The sequence below is a fragment of the Colobus angolensis genome, unplaced genomic scaffold, assembly GCF_000951035.1.
Source record: "Colobus angolensis palliatus isolate OR3802 unplaced genomic scaffold, Cang.pa_1.0 Scaffold15, whole genome shotgun sequence".
Classification (NCBI taxonomy): Eukaryota; Metazoa; Chordata; class Mammalia; order Primates; family Cercopithecidae; genus Colobus; species Colobus angolensis.
Genome location: NW_012114599.1, coordinates 16,201,983 through 16,208,546, shown reverse-complemented (window position 1 = coordinate 16,208,546; position 6,564 = coordinate 16,201,983).

The window sequence follows — 6,564 nt, the reverse complement described above, 5'->3', positions numbered from 1 at the left end:
CCGTCATGTTTGGCTAATTTTTGTATTTTTAGTAGAGGCGGGGGTTTCACCATGTTGGCCAGGCTGGTCTTGAACTCCCAAGCTCAAACGATCCACCTGCCTTGGCCTCCCAAAGTGCTGAGATTACAGGTGTGAGCCACTGTGTCCGGCTCCTCCCACTTTTTAAAATGTGTTTCTGAAAGTGCTTTCTTAGTTTATGTCTTGTGATCTACAAATAAGAAATCCTGTAGCAATAATGTTAGATCCTCATTCCTCGGCAGATTCTTACTCTGCTATGGATTTCCAGGAAGTCACAAGAATATTTTACCCAAAGATTTTCTACACACACAGTTATAAGTAATACCGAGACTGCAGCCAAAAGATTGAGCAAATACAGTGTAAGTAAATCATGGTGCTATTTAAGAAATGTATGACAAAGAGAGTGATACTTCAGAAAAAGACATGGAATAATGGAAATGAGGTTAAAAGCCCAGGCCTCATGAGTTTATAACCAAGAGGCTGTGATGGTTGAATTAAAACTTGAGCAAAGGGTTTGGCACTAAGGCTGGAAAATAGGACTTGTAGTTAGCTAGCTGGGTTTGGATAATCTGGTAATTAAAGTGAAGAGCAAAAGTGATTAGCTGGAACATTGACATTGTTTCAAATTATGCACAATGTTGAGCAGATGGATTTGGTATCAAATTAACATGGCTATTTTATAATTACAACCATGATGTAAAAATTCATTCATTTGGAAAGAGAAAAAAAAAAAAAGAAAGGAAGAAAGAAAGTGAGCATCATTCTCCAGCCATTCTCCAGCCGGTGCTAGTGGACTGCCATGTGAACCCAGAACAGCTTAGTGGACTCGAAAGGAGGCCTGTGTTGATTGTTGATTTAGAGTGAGGCTGTGATGCAAAGATGAGGAGAAGAGGCAGAAGAAGCCTTGAGTTTGCATTTGAGAACTAGAGGATGTAGAGGTTTTTTTCCTTTTTCTTTCTTTCTTTTCTTTTCTTTTTCTTTTTTCTTTTTTTTTGACAGTCTTGCTCTGTGGTCCAGGCGACAGCGCAGTGGTGTGATCGGCTCACTGCAACCTACGCCTCCCGGGTTCAAGCGATTCTCCTGCCTCAGCCTCCCGAGTAGCTGGAATTACATGCACCCGCCACCACAGCCCGGCTAATTTTTGTATTTTTAGTGGAGACAGGATTCTACCATATTGGTCAAGCTGGTCTCAAACGCCTGACCTCGGGGGATTCACCTGCCTCGGCCTCCCAAAGTGCTGGGATTACAGGCATGAGCCACTGTGCCCGGCTGGATGTAGAGTTTCTAACTGCACTTTTCCTGTGATTCTTATGAAGATCAAATTGCACTCCTCACCTCATACATTAAGCTATCACACATTTCAAGGAAAAGAATTTGAATATTTACGTTGTGTCATTTATCCCTGAATCAGCTTTGTATTTCTGCTTTGAAATAGCAACTATGCTGATGCTTGAATAGAAAGGAAGTCATAAATCTGAAAATTCTCCTTACAGTATTCTGTGCACACTAAAATGATTCTCAGAAAAATGCAGAGGTTGCCTCAGGATTTTTATTTATTTATTTATTTTACCATAAGTAACTCTTTTCAAGAATGAAAAGAATTCCAGAATCAACAGTGGCATTTCAGAAGATCTAGATGCAGACTACCTTTACCACTCATCTGAAGTTTATAGGAGTGAGAGCCTCAAAGATGAATGAAAGTTGCTGTCAAATCAAGGTTTTGAAATAAAAATAATTGGGGGAGCAAGTTTTATGTGAGTAATTATGCTAAACAAGGTGTTTTGTGGCATGCATGCTAAATTTTCCTTCTCAGGTTTTACTGAATCCAGCTTCAGCTAGAAATCTAGGCTAGTTTATAGAAGATAATTAGATGGACAGAAAATGTTAAGAGAAAAACACTGCCATAAAGGTAAATTTAAGTGAATTATAATGAAGAAATGCGATTATGCTAAAGCTAGTATGTTTTAAAAAGTAAATGAAGTTTAATAAAAGGAAAGAAAAGAGAAGAGCTAAAAGACAGGGAAAAGAAAGAGAACTGAAAGGGGAAGATGATTATTAATCTGGACCAATTTGTCTAGAAATTTGGGAGTTTCTCCAGGATGCTGAAGACAGGGGGGCCGACAGAGGCTGGGGTGTAGAGGTGCCTCCTGCAGTGCTTCTCTGGTAGAGGCTGTCTGCTCCTTCATTCTTGTTTTTTTTTTTTTGAGACAGAGTCTCAAATTATCGCCCGGGCTGGAGTGCAATGGCACAATCTTGGCTCACTGCAACCTCTGCCTCCCGGGTTCAAGCAATTCTCCTGCCTCAGCCTCCCGAGCAAGCTGGGATTACAGGTGCCTGCCACCACACCCAGCTAATTTTTTGTATTTTTAGTAAAGACAGGGTTTCACCATGTTGGCCAGGCTGGTCTCGAACTCCTGACCTCGTGATCTGCCTGCCTCGGCCTCCCAAACTGCTGGGATTATAGGCATGAGCCACCGCGCCCAGCCCTTTCATTCTTTTTATTTGTATATGTGCATACCTCATTTTACTGTGCTGTGCTCTATTACACTTCACAGATACTATTTTTTTTTACAAATTGAATGTTTACGGCAACCCTGCATCAAGCAAGTCTATTAGGGCCATTTTTCCATTAGCATGTGTTTACTTCATTTCTTTTGTCACATTTTAGTAATTCTTGCAATATTCATACTTTTACATTATTACTATTATTATTATTATTATTAGATGAAGTTTTGCTCTGTTGTCCAGGCTGGAGTGCAATGGTGCTATCTTGGCTTACTGCAACCCCTGCCTCCTGGGTTCAAGCAGTTCTCCTGTCTCAGACTCCCAAGTAGCTGGGATTACAGGGACACCTGGCTAATTTTTTTGTATTTTATTAGAGTTGGGGTTTCACCATGTTGCCCAGGCTGGTCTTGAACTCCTGAGCTCAGGCAATCTACCTGCCTCAGCCTCCCAAAGTGCTGGAATTACAGATGTGACCTACTGTGTCTGACCTTAAATTATTATTATATTTTATCTCTATTTTGGTGATCTGTGATCAGGGTCTTGCTCTGTTGCCCAGGCTGGAGTGCAGTGGCCAATCACAGCTCACAGCAGCCTTGACTTCCCCTGCCCAAGTGATCCTCCCACCTTAGCTACGCGGATAGCTGGGATTATAGGCACCTGCCACCACACCCAGCTGATTTATTTTCTTACATTTTGAAGAGATGGGGTTTCACTATGTTGCCCAGGTTAGTCTCAAACTCCTGGGCCCCAGCAATTCTCCTACCTAGGCCTCTGGGAGTATTAAACGTGTGAGCCACCATACCCAGCCTGTGATCTGTGATCTTTGATGTTACTATTGTAATTGCTTTGGGGTACCCCAAACCACACCCATATAAGATGGCAAACTTAATCAATAAATGCTATGCGTGTTCTGACTGCTCTACCCAATGGCCATTTCCCCACCTCTCTTCCTCTCCTCAGGCCTCCCTATTCCCTGAGACACAACAATATTAAAATTAGGTCAATTAATAACCTTATAATGGTTTCTAATTGTTCAAGTGAAAGAGTCACAATTTTCTTGCTTTAGATCAAAAGCTAGACATGATGAAGCCTGGTGAGGAAGGCATGATGAAAGCCAAGCCTCTTGTGCCAAACAGCCAAATTGTGACTCCAAAGGAAAAGTTATTTAAGGAAATTAAAAGTGCTATTTCAATTAACACATGAATGACAAGAAAGCAAAACAGCCTTATTGCTGATATGAAGAAAGTTTTAGTGGTCTGGACAGAAGATCAAATCAGCCACAATATTCCCTTTAGCCAAAGCTTAATCTAGAGCAAAGTCCTAATTCTCTTCAATTCTTGGAAGGCTGAGAGAGGGGAGGAAGCCACAGATGAAAAGTTTAAAGCTAGCAGAGGTTGGCTGATAAGGCTTAAGGAATGATGCTATCTCCGTAACATAAAAGTACAAGGTGGAAGACTGAAGTGGGAGGATCGCTTGAACCCGGGAGTTTGAGGCTATAGTGAGCTATGATCACACCACTGCACTCCAGTCTGGGCAACAGAGAAAGACCCTGTGTCAAAAACAAACAAACAAACAAACATGTTATTAAGTAAAGTACAAGATGAAACAGTAAGTGCTGATGGAGAAACTGCAGCAAGTTATCTACAAGTGCTAGCTAAGATCATTGATGAAAGTGGCTACATTATACAACAGATGTTCCATGTAGATGAACCAGCCTTAAATTGGAAGAAGATGCCATCTAGGACTGTCATAGCTAGAAAGAAGTCCATGTCTGGCTTCAAAGCATCAAAGGACAGGCTGACTCTTGTTAGGGGGCTAATGCAGCTGGTGACTTTAAGTTGAAGGCAGTGCTCATTTGCCAATCTGAAAATCCTAGGGCCCTTAAGAATCATGCTAAATCTATTCTGCTTTTGCGCTATAAATGGAATAACAAAACCTGAATAACAGCACATTTGTTTACAGCCTGGTATACTGAATATTTTAGCCCCATTGTTGAGACTTACTGCTCAAAAAAAAAAAAAAGATCCCTTCTTATTGCTCATTGACATTGCAGATGGTCACCCAAGAGCTCTAATGTAGACGTACAAAGAGGTAACTGTTGTTTTTATGCCTGCTAATACAACATCCATTCTCAGCTCATGGATCAAGAAGTAATTCCAACTTTCAAGTTTTATTATTTAAGAGACACATTTTGTAAGGCTATATCTACCATAGATAGTGATTCCTCTGATGGATGTGACCAGAGTAAATTGAAAGGAGCAGAATAAATTGAAATCCCTCTGGAAAGGATTCACTTTTCTAGGTGCCATTAAGAACATTTGTGATTCATGGGAGGAGGTCCAATTACTGACATTAATAGGAGTTTGAAAGAAGTTTACCCCAACCCTCATGGACAACTTTGAGGGGTTTAAGATTTCAGTGGAGGGGGCTGGGCATGGTGGCTCACGCCTGTAATCCCAGCACTTTTGGGAGGCCGAGGCGGACAGATCACCTGAGGTCGGGAATTCAAGACCAGCCTGACCAACATGGTGAAACCCTGTCTCTACTAAAAATACAAAAATTAGCCTGGTGTGGTGGTGGGCACCTGTAGTCCCAGCAACTCGGAAGGCTGATGTAGGACAATCACTTGAACCCGGGAGGCGGAGGTTGCAGTCAGCTGAGACTGTGCCATTGCACTCCAGCCTGGGCAACAAGAGCGAAACTCCGTCTCAAAAAAAAAAAAAAGAGATTTCAATGGAGGAAAACTTCTATGGCTGCTCACTCATGCTGGGGAGGCAAATGCTCAGGGTTTGAAGTCAGACAGACCTGTGTTTACATCCCTCTTTGCTGCTCACTAGTTGCAGGCAGGCTAGTTAACCTCACAAAAAGTCATCTAGGGGTAATAATAGCATCTCCTTAGATCATTACTACGAGAATTAAATGAGTGTTTTGCACAGGTGTTAGCTTGTTATATATTAGTAACGTACTAACTATATATATTAATAAATTCTACTTGGTATTATATATAATAATTATGATTACTTATATATGCCTTTCTACATGTTCCTCTTTTCTCCCAGAGAGATTGAGAGCAGAGATTTTCATCAAGTACTTTGATGAATCCCTAAATGCAATGCACATTGAACACAGGCACTATATATTTTTTCAGTTATTGATACTGATTTGTTTCATTCAGGAGTTTTAGAGGTTACAAACTCTACTCTCTGATGCTTTCAAAATTTTTTGTTTCTTTTTATTTGTTACCAGCATGTAGCTAGCACAACTCTTGTAATTGACTGTGACTGGGTGCTTATTCTGGCCCACACACAGTTCAAAGGGAAGAAAGAGGGAAGAACAAGAAGGGTAGAGAAAACACCCATGATTTTTAGACAAGTGTAAGGAAAAAGGAGAAGGTATCAAAAAGGTGTATGTGTCTGGAAAAGAGATTGCACAAGGTAGAATTTACTGAGCTGGAGGAATATGGGAGAATGTTGCATACCAAGTCTCCTGAAAGGAAAAGGAAGGCAGAGATGGGATGAGATGTGGTGTGTGTTAGTGCTTCAAATTAACAGCAAGTTTTGCGTTCCCAACTTGAGGCAGCTTGTGTGGAATTTGGCATAGGGCAAATGGACCCACAGCTTCAGGAGGGAGCTGCTGGCAGGGGAAGTTGTACTATCTGACAGTGCCTGTATGAGATTGGTACCTTTTGGGAATTTCTACCTAAGGCACTGTCTCAGATAGACACAAAGACCCTTTGGGACCTCCCTGAGAAACAGAATAAGAGGTGCTCAGGCAAGACCACACTTCCCCCCTCTTCCTGTATCCTTGAAACCTTTCAGAGATTTGCTGTCAAATACTGGGTCCAGGACCAGAAAGTTAAAAAAGCAAGACTTGGGAAATAGTGACTGGTTTTGTTAATGGATGGTGAGGATTTTTTTTTTCTTTCTCTCTTAGTGTAAATGATTTGTTTTTTTCTCTTTGTGTAGATGATTGAAGTACTTAAGTGTCTTTGTAAGTCCAGTATCTCTTTTCTTATTTTATAAAGATCTCATTAAAAAATGA